This window comes from Dipodomys merriami, unplaced genomic scaffold (assembly GCF_024711535.1).
Source record: "Dipodomys merriami isolate MVZ:Mamm:240054 unplaced genomic scaffold, mDipMer1.0.p SCAF_7, whole genome shotgun sequence".
In the NCBI taxonomy this organism is placed as follows: domain Eukaryota; kingdom Metazoa; phylum Chordata; class Mammalia; order Rodentia; family Heteromyidae; genus Dipodomys; species Dipodomys merriami.
Genome location: NW_027206290.1, coordinates 50,881,127 through 50,903,274, shown reverse-complemented (window position 1 = coordinate 50,903,274; position 22,148 = coordinate 50,881,127). Strand labels below are relative to the sequence as shown.

The 22,148-nt window shown below is 39.6% G+C and overlaps 1 protein-coding gene across 3 annotated transcripts in view; it reads left to right on the top strand.

Annotated features, from left to right (window-relative positions):
- The window catches only part of Syndig1 (synapse differentiation inducing 1), a 153,844-nt gene that overhangs the window by 58,102 nt on the left and 73,594 nt on the right, over positions 1-22,148 (top strand). The gene's annotated exons all lie outside the window — the stretch shown is intronic.

Here is a 22,148-nt window from a genome sequence, read left to right as displayed (position 1 = left end):
AACCCAGGGCCTCAGGCATACTAGGCATAGTGGACTATGATCAGCTCCAAGAAGAATCGTTTGTTTAGTCAAGATGAAGGCATTTGAATTTAGCAGATGAAGGCATTTGAATTGCATTTGCAGAAATGCATACCCTGAGGAGAAGCATGGTGATTCAGGCCTGTAATCCCAGTGATTCAAAAGGCAGAAGCAGAAGGTTGGGTATAAGAGCAGCCTGGGCAAAAGCACAAGACCCTATCTTAGAGATAAGTATCGCAAAAAGTCTGTCGGTGTGGCTCCAGTGATAGAATATTTGCCTAGCAAGTGTGGAGCCTTGAGTTTGAACTCCAAACACAGACACAGACACAGACACAGACACAGACACAGACACACACACACACACACACACACACACACACACACACACACACACACACACACACACACACACACACACACACACTGAAAGAGAAAGAAATGTGCTCCTTGGAGATGGTATGATTAGGCACAGCCATTGTGGGTGTTGCCAGGTAGGAGGATGAGACTGAGTACAAGGGTGTCAGCTGACAGGCTGTGGCCCAAGCTTGAGGATTCTCTTCATTGAGTGGCTTGGGTCCAGCTGAGATGTGAATGCAGGGCCAGGGAGCCAAGATCAGGATCAGTTCAGTCAGAAGCAGACTACTTAAAGGGAAAGGGGCATTTCCCATGATGGGGACGGGGCGTGGGAGGACAAGGACATTTTGGAGGTGGAAGGGAGATGTCCAGGGTGGAGGGCTCAGGATGAGGAGGGTGTCAGGAGAGGTCAGTAGGCTGCATGTGTGAGAGAGGGAAAACTGTTGCAGTAGCTAAATGAAAGGAAAAGGAAACAGCAGATGTGAGCCCACTTTGGTCTAGACTCAGTGCAGCCTGGGAAGCTTTCTGGCCATGAATTGCTTAGAAACAGTTAAAAGCCATGACCTAGAGGAAGTGGACATTCTAGAAGAAACTTCCATGGTGCAATGGGAGTCTGCATGAAGATGTGGCTGAACCCAGGCTCTACGGCTTCCCTCACTCAGCAAGGTGTAGCCATCCTCAGCAGATCAGGCTTCAGGCATGGCTTGCTCTGGGCATCCTAGGTAGGAGGGGCAGGAAAAAGGAAGAGGGAGAGACTTCAAGAGAATCAGCCTCACCTACATGGAGTCCTGGACTGGGGAGAGGCCAGCAGAACATTGAGGCAGTATCAAGCCTCAGGGAGAACCACATGCACCCAGAAGGTGATGGCTTTAGCTACCTGAAAAGCCAGGTGTGAGAGCAACTCCTGAGAAGAGAACTCATGAGACTCAGTGGACAGGCCACTCAGTGGTGACCCTGGCATGTCTGAAGAGCATGTAACACATGTAGTGACACAGGGAAGAAGAAGAGGGACAGGAAGTCAACCAGGGCCTTGAGAAGCCAGGAGAGTGCTTCAGCTTCTGCACAGAAGCCTACATCCAATGTTTGTCATTCTCCAAGGTCTAAGGATCTGGCTGCATGCTGCCTGGCCTGCATGTGTCTGTGAAGCAGACATCTGAACTTAACACAGGAGGCCTGATGAAGGGATAACCCATTGGCACTGCAGGCTTCTCAAGGGAGGGTGAGACTCAAAGTATATGTAGGGGAGTGGGTGAAAGGTTGCAGGAGTGGCACCCCTGCTGTACATATGAGGAGGCTTGAGGGGGTGGTGGTGGGTGAGCACAGACATTGTAGCCCAGGAGGTTTGCAGGGAACCAAGACCTGTGGTTGTGGTAAGCATGGGAAAGACAAGCCCTTTAGGGAAGCAAGATCCTGCCACAGAGGACCCTAGCCATGTAGGGAAGATTGGATTCAAGAAGGCTACATGCTTGGATAGCTGTGGAACAGAAAGAAGAGGTTTCCAGCTCAGAGCACCTCTCAGGGACCTTGGGATGGGAATTAGAGAGCCCAGATACCTGTAGAGCTATTTACTTCTTGGACTGCCTAAATCACACTTCATGAGCTATGCTTTGATGGGTACCCTCTGGTAAGGTGAAGGCAACTGAAGGACTGAATGCTGCAAGGTTTAATCCACATGACAATGCAAAGCCTGCAGGATGCTGTGTAGAGGAACTGGGAACTGCAGGAGGCAAACCTTGACCTCTGACCTTGGAGAACAGTTGAGAGCGTTTCCAGCAAGAGGGCTGTGGTTGTGGTCAGGTCTGTGACTATGGAAGCTTTTCTGCCTGTAGCATGTGACAAGAATCTGGGAGAGATGGAGAGGAGGGAGGGTGAGAAGAGGCTCACACTGGATGCAGAGAGCTTCTTGTCATAAGCGACAGCATTAGAAGTGGAAAAGAAATACTTTGAAAATGAAATTTGTCATTGATTGGAGAGAATTTTTAGCTTTGATGTGATTTTTTATTTTTTTTAGAAAATCAGTTCTAAGGTACAATAGATCCCTGCAGTTTAAAGACTTGGAGTAGTGGCTGGATTGAAAATACAAAAGGTATTTCTACATGTCCTCATTACCGCGTTCTCAAACGATGGATTTTATCTTGTCCATATTCTTCGCTGAATGACCTCATTGTGTCAGTGTCAATGAGACAGGAACAGGTGATCAGCATGTCATCTTAGGCTCAGTCAGCCTCCCTCTTACGGTTTCACAATGGACTATACTCCTCTTTCTTTAACGCCTCTATGGGCTTCTGATGAAGCCTGCAAATAAACCCAGCCAATATTTAAATGCAATTTGTTTTATTCATACTATGTCTGAATCCACATTTTTTTCATCAGTGTATTTCGGGCTCCATTTTATTGCAACAATTTCTCATACAACCATCTCTGTAGAGTTTGGCAATTCTACAGAGGTCTGACACTACCCCGAGGCAATCTCTCACATTAAAATTTAGGAGGTGGTGAAGGACACATACTCGTCTATGCCGACAGGTCCAAGGCTTTGACAAGTTGTGTAGGCATCTGGAGAAATAAGCTGTTCCACCCAATCCTGTCGCTCTGTTCCAGGAATGGTAGAGGTAGCTCCTATAAACAGGCCTTTTTAATAATATGGCAACAAGAATATTTAGGTATAACAGTGATGCTTCCTCTCTACTGTTACTAATATGTGTAGAATGACTTTTGCTGAGAATACTAAGACTGAATATATTGGCATTTATACTTTGACCAGGAGAGTTACTTCCGTAGCATTGATGGGACAGCAAGTTATTTGATTGGACAGTTTCTTAAGTACCCAGACCAAGAAATGGCTCCCTGGCTGTGAGGGGAAAAGATCAGGACACATTGTGGCTGCTTTTGCTTTTCTCATGCTGATTACACACCAATGGTTTGAGAAGATCAGCCAGAGTAGTTAATTAGAAATTCTATGAAAATTTTTTTTCTCAGAAACATTTTCATGATATAGATACGGTATTTGTTTTATTCTATTTTGTATAAATTAAAACAACTAATAATATTAGGGGGAAAAAACATAATGACTGATGAGAAATGCTACTATAGGTACAGCAGCAACTGGTTTATGGTTTACTACTGTTGCCATTCTATGCAATAATAAAGGATATATATCAGTTAGCAAAATTTGCTGCATAACAAATCATTTCCAAACTTAGTGACTTGAAACAACTATATTTAGTTCATGATTGCAAAGTCAGCAATTTAAGCTAAGTCTGATTGTTCTGCTGGTCTCCCCTGAGTTCACTCATTTGGCTGTGAGCTGCCAATTGGCTTGACAGCTGGACTTGAGAATGTTTGCTGCTACAGTGACTAAAGTGACAGGAGCACATTTCTCTTATCATCCAGCAGTCTATTCCAGAAGCTTCATCACGTAGCAGCCATGGCAAGGAGCAGCAAGAGCAGCAAGAGAGGTTGAGTCCTAATGACCAGGGGTACCACTTCAAGTTGGCCTGTGTCACATGGTTTTGTCTTGTTGGCCAAAGCAAGTCATAGCCAAATCCTTAGTCATTACCCAGGGTCCTAACACAGTTGTCCTTCTGTATCTACAGGGCCCCCTAGATACTTAAATCTGTAGATACTCAAATCGCCTATTTAACATGGCACAGTAGGGGCAAATAACTACACACATCCTCTTGTATACTTTAAATTCTATATAAATAATTTATAAAACTTAATATAAACCAGGTGCTGGTGGCTCGTGCCTATAATCTTAGCTACTCAGGAGGCTAAGATCTGAGGATTGTGGTTCAAAGCCAGGCCAGGGCAGTAAAGTTGGTGAGACTTTTACTTCCAATAAACTACTCAGAAAAAAACAGAAGTGGTACTGTGGCTCAAGTTGTAGAGTGCTATCCTTGAGCATAAAGAGGCTCAAGAACAGCACCCAGGCCCTGAGTTTAAGCCCCAGGACCAGCAAAAACCAAACAAAGAAAGGCTTAATGTAAACCTGACACTGGTGGCTTACAGCTATAATCCTAGTTACTCATGAGGACGAAATCTGAAGGATCACATTTTGAGGCTGGCCTGAGCAGAAAAGTATTTGAAACTTCATCTCCAAAATAACCAGCAAAAATCAGGGCTAGAAGTATGGTTCAAGTGGTAAAGTGCCAAACAAGCATGAGACCCTGAGTTCAAACCCTACTGCTACTCATACATACATACACCTACACTCATAAAACCTAAATTCTATGCAAATAATTGTATTATGTAAATAGTAATTAAATAGTAAGTAGTAAAATTATGTAAATAATATGTATTAAGGACAGTGAAATGTGTACACAGGCTTTGCACGAATGCATGTTTCTTCTAATATTTTCTTTTTTGGGGTGGGGGGTTCAGTCGTGGGACCTGGCTGGGCCTGGGCACTGTCCCTCAGCTCTTCAGCTCAAGGCTTGCGCTCTACCACTTGAGCCACAGCACCACTTTGGCTTTTTTCTTTTTGCTTATGTGGGTCTGAGGAATCAAACCCAGTGCCTCATGCATGCAAGGCAAGCACTCTACCACTGGGACACCTTCCCAGCCCCTCTTCTAATATTTTCTATACATGCTCCATTGAATGTGCAGGAAGCAATGTGCAGATACACATACTCAATGCAGAGAAAAGTGATAACAAACATGATATCCATCCTGCAACCACAAGGAGAAAGTATAATCAACTTGTCTTATTTTTGTAAAATCATCCAGCTGAATAGAGCAAACACAGTGATCGTTGGACTGTGATGGAAGCACCCACAAAATAAGCATTGATCTGGAGTGCTTTCTAGAAAACAGCTGTACTTTCAGTGGGGGGGAAATGTGGTTTGTAAGGCCTGTGGGACTCCCTATCAAATTTCAACTGGACACCTTGACTGCAGAGTACAGTTTTCAATAAACCATTACCCTAGAGTCAGGTTCCTGTGACTGGAGCTCCAGAGTAATGGGTGGTCCTGCTCCCATCTACTCCCTTGTCATCTGGCCAGGAAGGGCTCTCTCCTGGTGTTATATTCATGACATGCCTGGATATAGAGTGTTTCACACTCCGAGTCACAATCTGCAATAGCACATGGAGTTTTCAGCTAGACTTTGTGATTGTAGCAGTAACACAAATGGGTTCTGTGGCCGGTATTAAGAATGCTTAGAAAATCTCTAGTGATTCATTGGGTATTTTTGTGACCTTACTTGCTTCCCTTGAGAAAGATGTGCTACCAGTGATCATGTAGAGCAGATTGTGATTTGCTATGAGATGGGAATACTGTGGAGGCCCAGAGGGTTTTTAAGAATACCCATTGCACATAGGCTGACATCACAGATCCTAGCCACTGGCATGACTGATAATTGGCCCTGTTGTCCTACAGCTCAGGACCTTCTCTGTTATGTGACTGTCCACTGCCTCATCCAGTTCACATCCAGGAGCTAAAAACTATAGCCTAAAGGAACATCAGCAGCAGGAAACCGCTTTTCCTTTTCATAGAAATAAACTCAAACCAAGAGATTTCAGGGACAGATGATCAAGTAATTCTGCAAAGTATACAATAGTAGTTTAAGCCTATGGAAAAAAGTAGATGGAGCCCGCAGCTGGAGAGGCTGCACAGCCCTCCTGTTGTCAGAGATGCTGACCAAATGTCAAAAGGCACATCATCACCACTTATTTGTGACAATATGTAACTGCTCATATCTTGGAGAACCTGCACCATTGTCATCTAAAAACTGTGTCCATACAGGCTGAACCTAAAGAAAGGAATCAGAAATATGTGATTATGCACTTTGTGGATGCTGCCAATTAATCCCCAGAACACTGAGGACAGGTAATACTGTCCTCAATGTAGCATCTAAATGAAAATAGATACTGAGGTCTTTGCAGTATCACACTGTTGGTTTTGCTGACTGCCTCTGGAGCTGAGACAGCCTTGCTAACTTCAGGCCCTTGTCTCCCAAGGATGATACTGTTGTCTATATTAGGGGGGAAATGTATGTATTACAATGACCCTCCATTTAGCTTTGTGCCAGAGTCCACAAATGAAGCACAAAGAGACAGAGCTAGGATTGCCCCAGAACTCTTCTTAACTTCTCAGTCAAAGTTCCCTGAGATCTTTGAATCTTTCTTCCCCTTCAAAGCCTAGGTACCTGTAGGAGGTGAGCATTTACAACTGTGGTAAATCCCCTGTATACCTTATACCCATAAATATGACAAAAAGAAGTGGTTCCTTAATCAACATTGAAGAAATTCAAAAGCATCAATAAAACTAAATAGCATATAGAAAGGAAAACAAATTCAGAAAATAATAGGCAATATTTTTAGAAATTATTTTTCATACTCTGGATATGAAAGTCTAATTATTAGTATGAGATTTGAGAAGCTAATTTGGGTAGAAGGAAATGTTTTTATATTTTTATTGTGCATTTTTATTATCTTTTAAATAGCTATGAAAATTCATTTCAATTCAACATGTCAATTTATGCATATAATGCATCTTGATCCATATTACCTCTCCCATCATTCTTCTCATCTATCCCAACCCAACTCATCTCATCAAGTTACCAGGTTCCATTTTCACATATGTACATTGGGTATTATGACTTTACTCACCCATTATTCCTCTCTCCATTCATCTACCCACCTCACTTGGCTTGTTGTTTATTTTTTACTTTGTTGTACTGGCTAAAATCTGAAATATAGTGTTTAATAGAAACGATAAGAACAAGCATCTCACTATGCTCCTGATATGCTTTTAGGTGTGTGTGTGTGTGTGTGTGTGTGTGTGTGTGTGTGTGTGTGTGTGTGTGTGTATGTATCTGGTTATCATGAGTCAAGCTTTCAGGATTAAAAATTATGTTAACAATGATTGTTTTGGTACAAGTTCTTAGATGTAGGGAAATTCCTTTGTTCAATATTTTGTGGAACAATGTTTTTGTTGTTGTTTTATGTGTGTGCCAGTTCTGGGTTTTAACTCAGGGTCTGGGCACTTCCCTTTTTTGCTCAAGGCTAGTGCTTTACCACTTGAGCCACAGTTCCACTTCTGGCTTATTGGAGATAGGAGTTTCACCAATTTTCCTGCCAACACTGGCTTTGAAGCACGATCCTCAGATCTTAGCCTCCTGGAGTAGATAGAATTATAGGCATGAGCCACCAGTGCCCAGAGAATATGTTTATTTTTAATTTAAAAGATAGGTGCAAAATTTGACACGTGTTTTCCTCTATTTTTGCTTAGGTTATCAGTGCACTTATTTTTTGTTTTGTCGTGTATTCTTTTATCTAATGATATAGTGTACAGCAATAACTAATTTACAGGTATCAAACCATCCTTGCTTTAGAGAATATATCCCATTTCTTCAAATGTTGCTAGGCTCACTCTTGTAGTTATTTGTTAAGGATTTGTATGTCTATATGCATGACAAATCTTGATATGGTTTATATTTTTGTGTGTTCTCTTATTTTGTCTTTGATATCAGGATAATATTGATCTCCTAGAATAAATTGGAAACTCTGTCACTATTGTCTGGAAATATTTATGTTTGTATGAGTGTACTCTATTTGTAAATAAATATTGCTTAAAAGTCACAAGTGAAGTCACATAAGCCTACACTATTTGCAAGAACATTTTCAATTACTGATCTAATTCTATTTATTTGTTGTTTAAAATCCACCATTCAAAAGAAATTTTTTTTATCTTTCTTCATGACATAGTTTTAGTAATTTGTGCTTATCTTATCCTTATTCTCTGACTTGCTCATAGTAGCCTATTTAAAACTGTCTACTTTCTGTAGGGTTGGTGATAATGACTCCTGTTTCAGGACATATTTAGTTATTTTGGTTTTTCTACTTTTAAGAATTTGTCACTTTTGTTGGTCTTTTCAAATATTTTTCTTCTGATTTCTTTGCTTTTGCCCTTTAGTTTTGGGCTTTCCATTTTATTAATTTTTAGTTAGATATTTATGCAATCCTTTCCTATGCTTTCTTTGGTTTAAATTTGTTTCTTTTATCTAATTTCTTTACATAGAGCTAATTTTATTCATAGAAATCTGTTGTTTTATACTGTAAATGTTCATATAGCTATCTAGACTTCTTTCAGACACTTTAAACTCATAAATTTTGGCATATTCTCTTCATTTTCATTTACTTACAAATTTTCTGGACACAAAAAATAGTTTCGTTATTTTACTAATGAGTTATTCATAACCGAGTAGTTTGATTTTCAAATGTGCAGGGATTTCTCACACATACCTATCATTTATTCATAATTAAATTTTATTATGATTGAAAAACATACTTTGTATAATTGCTCTTTGAAGTTAGTTGGAACTTGGTATATAGCCTAATATAGCATGAGTTCTGGAAAATGTGCTGCATATACTTAGAATGGGTGTTCTTCTGTTGTATAAATTACTCTGTAATTATTTATTAGGTCAAGTTGTTTAACCATGCTGTTCATGTCTTTTATCTTTGTGTTCTTTTTTTTTTGTGAAAATACCATACAGAGGGGTTACAGTTACATGGGCATGGTAATGAGTACATTTCTTATCAAGCATTGTTGCCTCCTCCTTTGTTGCCCCTTCCCACCCCTTCTATACCCCCATACCCTCCCACCCCTGGCCAAAGTTATAAAGGTCGTTTTTCGACATAATGACTTGTACATCTCATTGTTGCAATGGGTCCACTATTTGTATCCCTATTTAAATGATTTGTTTTTTCTCTTCCTCTCCACAAATTATACCTACATCAAATACAATGAAAGGAGTGGTTATACCGTGGAGGAGGGACTACAAAGCAGCAAAGAAATCATCTTATAAATATGTTAGAAACAATAGCAAGAAAGAAAAAACATTTGAATACTTATCTTGGGGTTCATTTCACCTAACATTAACTTATCTGACCTTTTCTGCTTGTCTCAGACATACACTAGTTATTGCAAATAAGGGAAACCATGGGACCTATGTTTCTTTGGGCCTGGCTTACTTCACTTAATATAATTTTTTCCGTCTTTCCATTTCCTAACAAATGGGGAAATGTCATTCTTTCTGATGGAGGCATAGAATTCCATTGTGTATACAGACCACATTTTCTTGATTCATTCATCTACTGAGGGGCATCTGGGTTGGTTCCATATCTTAGCTATGGTAAATAATGCTTCAATAAACATAGTTGTGCTGGTAGCTTTAGTATGGTCTTGTTTATGATCATTTGGGTAATGCCCCAAAGTGGGATTGCTGGGTCATAGGGGAGCTCTATGTGGAGTCTTTTGAGGAACCTCCATACTACTTTCCGAAGTGGTTGAACAAGTTTACACTCCCACCAACAATGCAGTAAGGTTCCCTTCTGGCCACATCCCCTCCAGCATCTATTGTTATTATAGTTCTTGATTATAGCCATTCTAACTGGGGTGAGGTGGTATCTCAATATTGTTTTGATTTGCATTTCTTTTATGGCTAGAGAGGTTGAACATTTCTTCATGTGTCTATTGGCCATCCTTCTTTCCTCTTCAGATAAGAGGCAATCCAAAAATTCATACGGAACAATAAAAGAGTCCAAATAGGCAAAAACAATCCGTAACAGAAAGATCAGTGCTGGAGGAATATCAATACCAAGTTTCAAACTCTACTACAAAGTCATAGTAATCAAAACAGCTTGGTACTGGCACAAGAACAGACCTCAGGACAAATTGAACAGAATTGAAAACCCAGAAATGAACCTACACATATATAGGCATCTAATCTAATCTTCGATAAGGAAGCTAAAAAAATAGAATGGAAAAAAAAGACAGCTTCTTCAGTAAATGGTGCTGGCAAAATTGGTTAATCACTTGTAGAAAACTAAAGCTAGATCCTTATATATCACCCTGCACCAGAATCAACTCCAAATGGATCAAAGACCTCAGAGTCAAAGCAGATACTCTGAAAACATTACCGGATGGAATAGGAGAAATCCTAGGTCTCCTTGGCACAGGCCAAAATTTTCTTAAGAGACCCAGAAACACACAAATCAAAGAAATGTTGGACAAATGGGATTGCATGAAATTGAAGAGTTTCTGAATGGCAAAGGACATAGCTAACAAGATCAATAGAAAACCCACGGATTGGGAGATCTTCACTAGCCATACAATGGACAAAGGTTTCATATCTAAAATATACCTGGAACTCAAAAAATTAAATCTCCCAACAACAAATCCTCAAAGAAACAACTGCCCAATAAATAAGTGGGCTAAAAACTTCAAGAGAAACTTCTCTTTGTGTTCTTTGATAGAGTATTTGGAGTGTGGTTTTTTGATAAGTGGAATGATGTCTGCCATTTTCATTTCCTTTGTAGCTTGATTTTAATAAAAATCCTCTCATTTTTCATAAATAAATATCATTAGTGTACTGTTAGACTTTGGCCACATTGTAAGCCCAGTCTGTTTTCAATCATTTTGTCCAGTTGTTGCTGGGAACAGAATTTGCATTCTTCCTGTTTTACCATCCAAGATGGTATACCAGAAAATTATCAGAAGCACTGAACCTGCTTGTCCCAGCATGCATCAGATGTGGACAAAGAATGTGTTTACATATGGCGTGTGGTTAGACTAAGAGTTTTACCTAATTATCATTACAAAATTAAAAATGAACTGGGCACTGGTAGCTCACACCTGTAATCCTAGTTACTCAGGAGGCTGAGATCTGAGTACCACAGTTCAAAGCCAGCCCAGGCAGAAAGTCTGTGAGACTCTAATCTCCAATTAATCATCAGAAAACCAGAAGTGACTCTATGGCTCAAAGTGGTAAAGTGCTAGTCTTGAGCTGAAGAGCTCAGGAACAATGCTGAGGCCCAGAGTTCAAGTTCCATGACCAACCGAAAAAAGAAAAAGAGAGAGAGAGAAGGAAAGAAAATTAAAAGTAATTGCCTTGAGCATTCAAAAATTAAATTACTCTTTTCTCCCATGGGACATTTTATAAATAGATAAAATGTATTTAGATACACATTTTCTCTTGGACCTATGTTGAATCACACACACAGGGAATTATTTTACATCCTTGTTTCCCATCACATTGTCTTGATACCTATACTATACAGCCACTTTATTCTGTGAAGTGACACTTTACAGATAAATTTAGCATATGTATAAGTTAAATTCCCTTCGTGAAATAAGTACTTTGCACCTTTGAGGGAATGCCAAGAGCAGTTCACAAGGAGAACTTCAAAAGTATTTTGTGAAATACATACATGATAGAATAATAGTGTGGCATCTATTGTTTTGATTTTCAGTATCACGTATAACTCCTTTAAATGCATAGCTTAAGACACATTTCTCAGAGAATACAAATCAATATTCTTACAGAATCATCTTGCACTTTCTTATATGTGTCAATTAAAAGCATGTGCATGTGTTATATAATCATTGGATGAAGAGGAGAGATGAGACTGTCGTAAGCAATGAATACATCTGCCAGAGTAATGCAGGAATTCATACTTTTCTGAAATACTTTTTTCTAAGCAAAGGACATGCGGCTCAAACCAAGTGCACATTCCGCAAATGCTTTATAATTTCATACTTGTATTGATCAGCTGTTTTCATTATGGCTTCCAGGACACTAGTCAACACAGCTGGTGGTCAGAAGCTTGCCATGTTTGTGGATCCTCAATAAAGAGAATCATTGCCAAAGAACTGGGATCTGTCACTGTCATACTAACAACATCTAGATTTTCTGCATTTACATGCAGTTATGGACTGCCTACATTTCAGCATGAACATTATGATAAATGTAGTTTGACTAGTCATGAAAAAAACTAATCTGATGAATCTCTTTCATACTGTTTTGACCAAAAACTAGAATTCTATTATTGTTATTATTATTACCTTTAAGTAGTCATATAAAGCAGTTTCAATTCAACATGAGTACAATGCATCTTGATCAATGTCACCTGTTTAGTCCCACCCATCCCCTCAATTTTCCTAGATCCATTTTTCACATATAAACATTGAATATTATGGCTGCAGAACTGTTACTTTAAGTGAAATTGTAGTTTAGTAAGTCCCTTCCCTCATACATGTAAGGTTGATGTCTTGTCTCAAAACTCATTTAAACAAAATACAGTGTGGATCTAGAATGCATTAGGGATCCATGTAATGTAGATTTCTCAATAGCTGACTGAAATATCTTTCTCTCTAGGCTCACCACTGTCTTCAGCATTTTTTGCTAGCTCTCTAGTATAAGTTTAAAAGCATATCCTTCAGTGACTGGTTTTGAGCATTTTGGGATTTCAATCCATTTGATCAATGTTGATCCATGTAATAAAATCATAAAAGAATAGATGTAATATTAGCAATAGAGAAATATTAGAATCATATAGTGATTTTTTTTCACTTATGATGAAAATGTGTTGGTTTAAAGAGGTAATGCAATAGCCAGACAATGGTGGCTTGTGTTAATCCTGACTACCCAGGAGGCTGAGATTCTGATTATGGTTTAAATCTAACTTAGACCTTATGAAACTCCATCTCCAATTAACCAGAAAAAAGTCAGGCTGAAGGCTTGGCTCAAGTGATAAATTGCCAGTAGAGCAAGTAGACCAAGTAAGTGCAATGTCTTTAGCGCAAACTGTGGTACCAAAAGAGAGAGAAAGAGAGAGAGAGGATGATGATAAACAGTCTTCATATTATAATTTGCATTTACTGATCATGCTAATGAAGAAAAGGATAGCATTCATCATTAAAATGCAAAGATAACCAACTTTTAGTTTTGCCATTATTCTTCAGTCTTTTCCATTTCACCATATCTCCTACCAACATTAAATCCACACACACACATACACATACACACACATCTGAAACAGACATCTGAGATGGCTCTGGCTGCATCACTAACTTTCTCATCTGGAAAGAAACTGTGGGAAGGTGATAGATCATGCAAGCCTAGCACTAGGTTTTTTGAAAGTGAGATTTCCAAAACAATCACAAGAAGCATTGGTTTATTGGATAAGCCATATGCATTAAGATCATATAAATTATAAACATATATGAAAACATATACAGGGTCATATTTATATTTATATTCAGGGTCCTTTATATTCACAAATTGATTATAGTATAAGCATGAGATTATTCCAATTGTGTAACTCCTTTGAGCAATTAAAGTATAATTAAATGAATACCAAGAAGCTAGAACCTATGTTGTCAGAAGTGGGTGAGGTCATGGAGAGCAAGGGCAGACAAATGAAGTGAAGATGTGTGAGTGAATATAGTCATAATATTAAATTACCTGTGTGAAAATGGAAGCAGGTAACTTGAGGGGATAGGTAGGGTTGAGAGAGATGGTGGAGGATGATGGAAGGGGTTGCATTGATCAAGATGTATTACACTTATAAACTGACATGTTGACTGGAAACCTCTTTGTGCAAACACTTGAAGATAATAAGAATTATAATTATTATTAATAGAAGATAATAATTATTATAAAAATAAACCAAAATATTGTTTGAAAGTAGATGATACTCCATCTTTACAGATAAAGAATCAGCACATCAGTCTTCAATGGGCACTGATACAAGAATAAACCTGGATGTCTTGTATTCACTGGGAAGAAACAGGCAGTAATGGAATTGAGACTGAGACTATCAGTAAGGAATATGTGCTGAGATAACCTTGTCTGGGCTTATCATTGGTTAGGCTGGGTTCTCACAAATGAAGGAGAGAGAAATAGTTGTAAGTTTGACTGTTCTGGAAGTTGGAGTTGCCTGAAGATCCACAAAGAAGAAAAAATGTTTTCCCACAGAGGAGAGGATATAAATCTCATTGTGTCCCAGCTACCAATCACCAGAGAAATACTCACTGCAATGGGAAAGGCATCTGATATCTAGTTGAAAACACACATTCATCCTTCCAATCAGAGGTATATGTCATTGTACAGTGATAAATTTTCATGTTGTACCTCAAACATGTTTGTAAGCCAAGAGTCAGCCAGCCTACAGTGCTGCCATATGTTAGAAGAGAAATAATTACAGATTTTGCTTTTGGAAAGGTGAGAAGTACCAAGGTATGTGGTAGCAGTCTGTGCAACCATAAAACAACAGATTTGGGGAAGCAAAGGTCAGTCATCAGAGGCGATTTTGCATCAGGATATACTGGAATGGTATATGTATGGCATTACCTGCTGAGGTCTACATTGTAAAATATACACTGAACAAAGATCTCACAGAATTAACCATGATATTCCAAGGACATCAGTGGTGAAGCATGTGGGGATAAGGTGAGAGTGATTTGAGTAAGCCATCAAATCACAGAATACAACCCTTCTTCCAGCTCTACTGGCCCAGGGTAGGTAAGATTTGGATGTGTTTCACTGTGGTAGATAGATATATGATTTTACTCTAATGTATACAATGTGTACGTATTCTGGTAAGGGGTTTGAACTCAGGGCTACACACTTTCAGCTTTCTTGCTTATAGCTGGTGGTCTATCACTTGAAACACTCCTCCAGTCTGGCATTTTGCTGGTTAATGAGAGATGGAGTCTTATAGACTTTTCTCTCCAGGCCTGCTTCAAATTGTGATCCTCAGATCAATCTCTGTTTGAAGATCTTTTGAAGAGCTGGGATTACAAGTATGAGCCACAAATGTCTGGCCTCATTCTTAATATTTCCAATTTTAAAAATGGGGAAAAATGAGGCATCCTGTTACCCTGACTGTTGGGGAAGCAGAGATGGAAGAATCATTGCTCAAAACAAGCTGTGGCAACAATACATTGGAGAAACCTTATCTTAAAGAGCAACAAGAAAACCAAGCCAGCTACTGAGACAGTGGAGATAGGTAGAAAGATCATGGTCCAAGACTGACCCTGGGCAAAAAAAAAAAAAGAAAAATGAGACTCCACCTGAGCAATAAACTAAAGCAAAAAAAGGACTAAAGATATGGCTAAAGTGGTAATATACTTGCCTAGCACACAAGAGGCCCTGAATGCAAACCTAGTACCACAAGTGCAAGCTACTGGAATAAATCAATCACTTGTTAGATCTTCTTTTCTTCTGTTTTGCTTTTATCCTTTTTAAAATGTCATTAGGATGCGGGTCACCAAACAGCTCAATGAAATTCAGACTTCCTGCAGATGATCTCCAGGGAGGGCCACGAGCAGTTTCTGTCTCCCAGGCTTCAGACAGCCTCACCTCTTAGTAACTTCTTTCAACCTCTCAGCCACGACCTGGGCTGTCCTCCTCATGGCTTCACAGCCTCCTTGTGCCTGAGATGCTCCCCCCCTTGCCCTCCATCAGGCTGGTTTCTCAACACCCCAGGTCTCAGTGTAGATGCTATTATTGATGTATCCATTTACTTGTTTATTTCCTGTCTTGTTTATTCCACTGTCTTCCTAAGGCACTGAGGGTCATAAGGTGAGTTTCCCACAAATGCAAATGTGACTGGGGTTGGGGGAGCCTCTCATAAGGAAGTGATTTAGGCTGATGGCATTCCCAGGGAAGAGAACAAGAGGTAGGGAAGCAGAAAAAGGAAAGCAAAGAAAACAAGCAAGGAAATGGCTTGGGGAAAATGTCCACAGAGGTTGTCTCACCTCATCCTGCAGAGTAAGCCAGAGCTGAGTTCCAGCCCCAATGGACAGTGGCCACTACCATCATCGGGAAAGCTACACACAGCGAGGGGGACAGAGACCAACTCCTGGAGTCTTCTTAGTGCGAATCTTAGAAGCACATAGTCTGAGCTGAGAACAGTGGATAAAAGAAATACATAGTTGGTTGTCACTGCTGCTGTTGTTTCCTTGCTGAAGTCAAAGTCTCACAAACAAGTATAAGGACGAGAGCCTGCTCCTAGTGAACCATAGAGAAAACTCAAAGTGCAGAGGTCACCCCAGGATTCACTCATCCCAATACCTCTTCCAGGTGTGCCACACTTCACATGCACAGGTAGCCCCTGGGTTATGGATTTCCTACAGCTCCCAGGTGAGCCTGACACTGCTGACCAGTGGACCACTGATGTCACTGAGCAGTGACATCACAGGCCATCTGGATAAATGATCACCAGCATTCTGGACCAGAAGAGATCCAAGGCTAATTGTATTTGTGAACGCTACCATCTCTGATACTGTATCTGCACCTGCTCTCTTCTAAAGATGGTCTTTACCAATTAAGACAATTCCCACCCTTGTACTTCTGTCCTATCCAAGGGTGCCATGAGCCTGACCACTCTTTGTCCTGTAGGACAAAATCCTACTCTTAACAATCCTGGCACTCTGGATCCTTCTTGAATGAGCCAAGTAATGGAGACTCCCAGTCTAAACAGCTCTGCTGGGTGGGGATGAAGTGGAGCTTCCTGCCTTCTCTCAGCCTCATGATAGCCCCTCCTCTTCCACACTGTATCAGCTTGGCATGGCCTAGGGCCATTTGGTGGCCCTTCCTATCTGAAACCTTACAAGGTTCCTTCCATAATGGGAGGGCCAGAGAGGCCAGCACCAACCACCAATCACACCCAGTCACCAGTTAAGATATTGGGTGGATCAAGATGGGAGAATCCTCTACGCCTATCTGAATGAGTTTCTGGAAACACAGCAGCCAGTCCAGTTTTCTCTAAGATGTAGGTGACATGAGGTGCTTTTCTGGTCAATTCTGGAGCCATGTGCTCTAGTTTTTCCTTAGCAAGTGACCTGGAGGATATCGATGTTCTCATAAAGGGGATTCACACAGTTTTTTTCCTTGGATATCATGTTGGAATGGTTTTTATCAGTTGGCATTGTTCCCTGTAACAGCCTTTGCACTGGGTGCAGCTGTGAGAATATCTGACTCCTGCAGCTGGAGACCGGGATACACAAGACTTGCCTGGTATGAGCCTCTTTTCACAACATCTGGAATCATCTTTGGTTGTACAGAACTTTGGTTTGGGTGTGGATAAAAACCATGCATTAAGAAAATGGGGACTTCCAGAAGAGAAGTAAAAGACAGGTGCCATAAGTCAAGCCCATGTCCCTTGACAAACTGAGGAGGATTTCTGAGGTCCTGTAAGTTCATGTTCAGTTTTGAATGCAAGCTTTTGAGGACACAACAGATATCATACCTGCTGGTTTAGCACAATCCATTTTTGGAAATGACCTTAACACCTGCCTGGAGACAAAGCCCTGTGAGTTCCAAACCTGTTGAAAGAGACATGGGCATGTATTGGTGTCACGCATGCAAACTAGAGAGATTGTTATTAGAGGGCACTGCAATTTCTGCACATATGGTAAGAATTTCTATGTGAGGACAAAATAGAAGGAGAAAATACTTAAGCCACATGATATGTGGGAGATGATGTGTCCATGTTTCATGTACTTTCAGCATGACACTGTTGTCATCTGTGCCAGCCATTGATTTTTTTTTCCTGCATGTCAGATTCACATATAAAATCACATGTAATGTCCTTGCAGCTCAGAATATCAAGGATCCAGACACCAGGAGTCTTGAATTTTAAGTAGGCTCATCCCAAACACATTGGTGACTTACCCAAAAGTTTCACATCTAGGTAGGAATAGAGTAAACTCTAAATCCCATGATTTCTCTATTTCACCATATTAATGACCTATATCTTAAGGTCATGCTGATCAAAATGATGTAAATCAATACTAGATATCCAGCTTTCTATTGAAATCCATATTTGTAAATTTTACTCCAGATAAAGTGCAAACAACTATACTGATGCTCATTTAATGTTTAGTTCAAGCTAAAGAGTAAGGGAAATGAATTCCCTTATAATGCAATCCATGAGCCAGGTACCAGTACTCACACCTGTCTGTAATCCTAGCTACTCAGGAGGTTGATATCTGAGGATTAAGGTTTAAAGTCACTTTGGGCAGGAAATTCTGAGACTCTTATCTACAATTAACCACCAAAGAAACAAAAGTAGAGCTGTGGCTCAAGTGCTAGAGCACAAGCCTGCAGCAATAAAAGTCAGGGACAGTGCCTGGACACAGTACCTGGGTCCTGAGTTCAAGCTTCAAGACTCACACACACACACACACACACACACACACACACACACACACACACACACACACACACACACACACACACACACACACACACAAAGATGAAGAAAGGGGTATATGGAGGAATAAACAGCTGGATAAATTGACATAAATAGTAGAATCTTAATGTGGAACCTAAATGTTCACGACATAATTCCTTTAACTGTCTTATCTATTCAAATTTATGTTGGAGCAAGAAATTTAAAAATAGTGTAAGGGATAAAATTGATTATTAACTAATCCATTTAACCCACTGTTTTAAAATTAGCAAATACTAATTTTGGTACTATATATCTTTATTTCTTTTGTTTCTGGCAGTGCTCATGTTTGAACTCAAACTTGCTAGACTGATACTCTCTCTTGAGCCATACCTTCAACTCAGGTTTTTGCTGGTTATTATCAAAATGGAGTCTCTCAGACTTTTCTACCTAGTCTGAGTTTGAACCAGTCTTCTAGATCTCAGCTTCCTCGGGAGTGAGGATTGCAGATGTGATCCACCAGCAGCACCTGGCTTAGTGCTATATTTAATATTATAGAAAATATATTCATCTAGTGGAGATAATTTTAACAAATATATGACAACATTGCTATAAGAAAAAGAAATGGCTCATCATGGCTAAATGTAGTATATAACTGTACAACTTTTGGAAGAAAGACTAATCTCTTACTAAACGCTAGGTGAAGAGGGCTTAGAATCAATATCAAGATCATAATCCACATGAAAAAGAGCAGATATATTTCAGTTGATCAAAATTAAAACTTTTCTCTTCATAAGACACTTTCAGATCATATAGACAAGCTACAGAGTGGGATAAAAATATTTACAGATCTTATATCTGACAAAAAAATCTGTATGCAGAATACATAAAAATCTCTTTAAATTCAAATACAAGTAATCAAATAATCCACTTAAAAATGGGCAACGATCTTCACAGCACTTGATCAAAGAGCATGTACAGATGGTAAATGCATGCACACAGAGGACTATCTGATCACAGACTGAAGTCATGACTAGATATCACTAAACACCTTGTAGAATGGCCAGAATCCAAAGACCTATGACAATACCAATTGCTAGCAAGTCTATAAAGCAAATCAAACTCTCACATTTTGCCAGTGTAAGTGCAAAAGGATATAGCCATGCTGGAAAATAGCTTCTCATAAAGTTAAGGGGAAAATGCTCTCTTACTTGAACATCCCATTCAAAACTTGTCCACCATACTTATTTTTTAATAATAAAAAATAGAAACAGCACAATTGGCCTTTAGTGGAATAATAGCTAAGCACATTGTGTTTCTCCATTAATGTGAAATATTACTCAGGGAGAAGAAAGTAGTGAACTGGTGATATACTCAGATACCTGGATGTATCTCAGGGATGATACGCTGCAAGGAAAAAGTCATTCTCACAAGACAATGTGCTGTGTGATTAGTTCCATTTGGATGGCATTCTGAAAAGACAGCAGACAAATTTCGGTGGTTGCCAGGACTTACAGTTGAATGAAGATGTGACTATGAAGAGGTGGATAAGGGAGTTGGGGGAAGGGATGGACCATTTTTATTTACTGGTGGTTTGTAGTGGTTGCATGAATCAGTACAGGTAACAGAAATCATAGAGCTGAACACCATAGCATGAGAACAAGGTATGGAGACACTGGCAAAATGTGACAAAGGTCTGTTGTTCAATCTGAAGTATTGTATCGGTGTCACTTCCCTGGTTTTATCACTGTAACATGGTTTGTAAGAGGAATGGCATGAGAGCTTTGGTCTATCTTTGCAGTTTCTACAGGAACTCTTTTCTATTTTGGAAATCTTTATGTGAGTCTAAAATTATTTCGCTGTATGTGTGTGATATATATTTTATTCTCAAAGTGAGAATATTTTTGTGCATTACTTTGAAGTTTGTGTATCCATACACTGAAATAATTTCGCACACCCACATATATCCCCATAGATAGTGTCGGTTTTCTTCCCACTAAGACAGAACACCTTAACCACTTAAAGGAGATTTGTTTCTCTGATGGCTTCAGAAATGTCAGTCCATCATTCAAGAGGCAGCAGAACAAAGCAATTCCCACCATACTGGCCAAGAAACAAAGAAAGAAAGGAGTAGAGGAAGGGGCAGGGCAAGGTATGGCCTTGAGACATTGTATGACCTAGGCCACCACCAACTTTTGTCATTTCCAATAAGGCTGTTGTAGTATGACTCTATCACAGAATTAATCCATTCATTCATGAGAACCCTTGCATTTTAATTGTCCCTAAAAACAGAAACACACAGAGATGCATTTCTCTAATCTCCTGGGCATTTCTCTTTCCAATCAAATGTTCAACCAAATTAACCAGCACATAGACACACACATAGATACTCATTAAATACTCATTAATTCATTAAATGAGTATTTAATATTCTTTCTATAGTCTTCAAATCATAATTAAAAGTACAACGTAAAGCTGGGAGCTAGTGGCTCACACCTGTGATTTTAGGTACTCAGGAGGCTGAGAGCTGAGGATCAAGGTTTGAAGCCAGCCTGGGAAGGAAAGTCCATGAGACTCTTACCTCCAATTACCCACTTAACAAACAGAAGTGGAGCTGTGGCTTAAAGTGCTAGAGTGCTAGCCTTGAACAGAAGATCTCAGGGACCGCACCCATGCCCCAAGTTCAAGCCCCATAACCAACAAAATAAAAAAAAAATACAACTTAGAGGGGAGCCAGTGCAACAGTGATATGTACAAGACAACATGTTGCAAATGATTTGTACAACTTGGGAGGGGGCGGTTAGGGGGAGGAAAAGTAGGAGAAAATGGAGGGAAGGGGAAACAAGTTTGACAAGAAATGTACTCATTACCTTATTTATGTAACTGTAACCCCTCTACATCACCTTGATGATAAATTAAAAGAATTAACAATCCGAAAAAAAAGTGCAACTTAAAATATGTACTTTTCCCCTCAGTAGAACAGAACATTTCAAAACACTGACAGAAAAATGTAAGCTAGAGAATTTTTCTTCATGACTGATACCTGAACATTCCAGTGTTGTATTTATCTCTCAATAAGAACAATAATTGATTTGGAAAAGACTAATTTTTTTTCAAACTAGGAAGTCAGTTGTGGGCAGGCACTTTCTTTTTTAAAAAGTACATTTTTATTGTAAAAAAATGCTGCACAAGAGGGGTTACAGTTACATGAGTAAGGTAATGGGTACATTTCCCATTGAGCATTGTTGCCTCCTCCTTTGTTTTTCCCCCTGCCATCCCTTCTTTCCCCACCTCCCCAAATACTCCCCCCCCACCGAAGTTTAAAGTTGTTTTCAATAAAGTGTTTCGTACAGCTCTTTTTTAAATAAGTTTTTTATTGTAAAAATACTGTACAGAGGGGTTACAGTTACATGAGCAAGGTAATGAGTACATTTCTTATCAAGCAAGGTTGCCTCTCTTGTATATACATTTTTCTAATTTGGGCAGGCACTTTCTGCTTGTGAGTCTGTAACCCATGGGTCAACTTGGCAGTGACTCTGGGACCACCCAAGCATACAACTCCCCCAGACAGTGTTTTTTGGGTGTTAGATTTTCTTCTTGTTACAGATCTGGAGGGCTGATGTCATTGGCAGGTACCTGGCATACTTGAGATGGTGGGGAAACATTCAGTTAAATTGGTATTGGGCATCTACATTTTTACATACATTTTACATACTCTGGAACAATCTCAACATGATTCTCACTCAAACCAAAGAAACTAGTACCTCTGGTACCTGGGGTGAAAGCCAGAGTTCAGCAAGATGACCGCTGG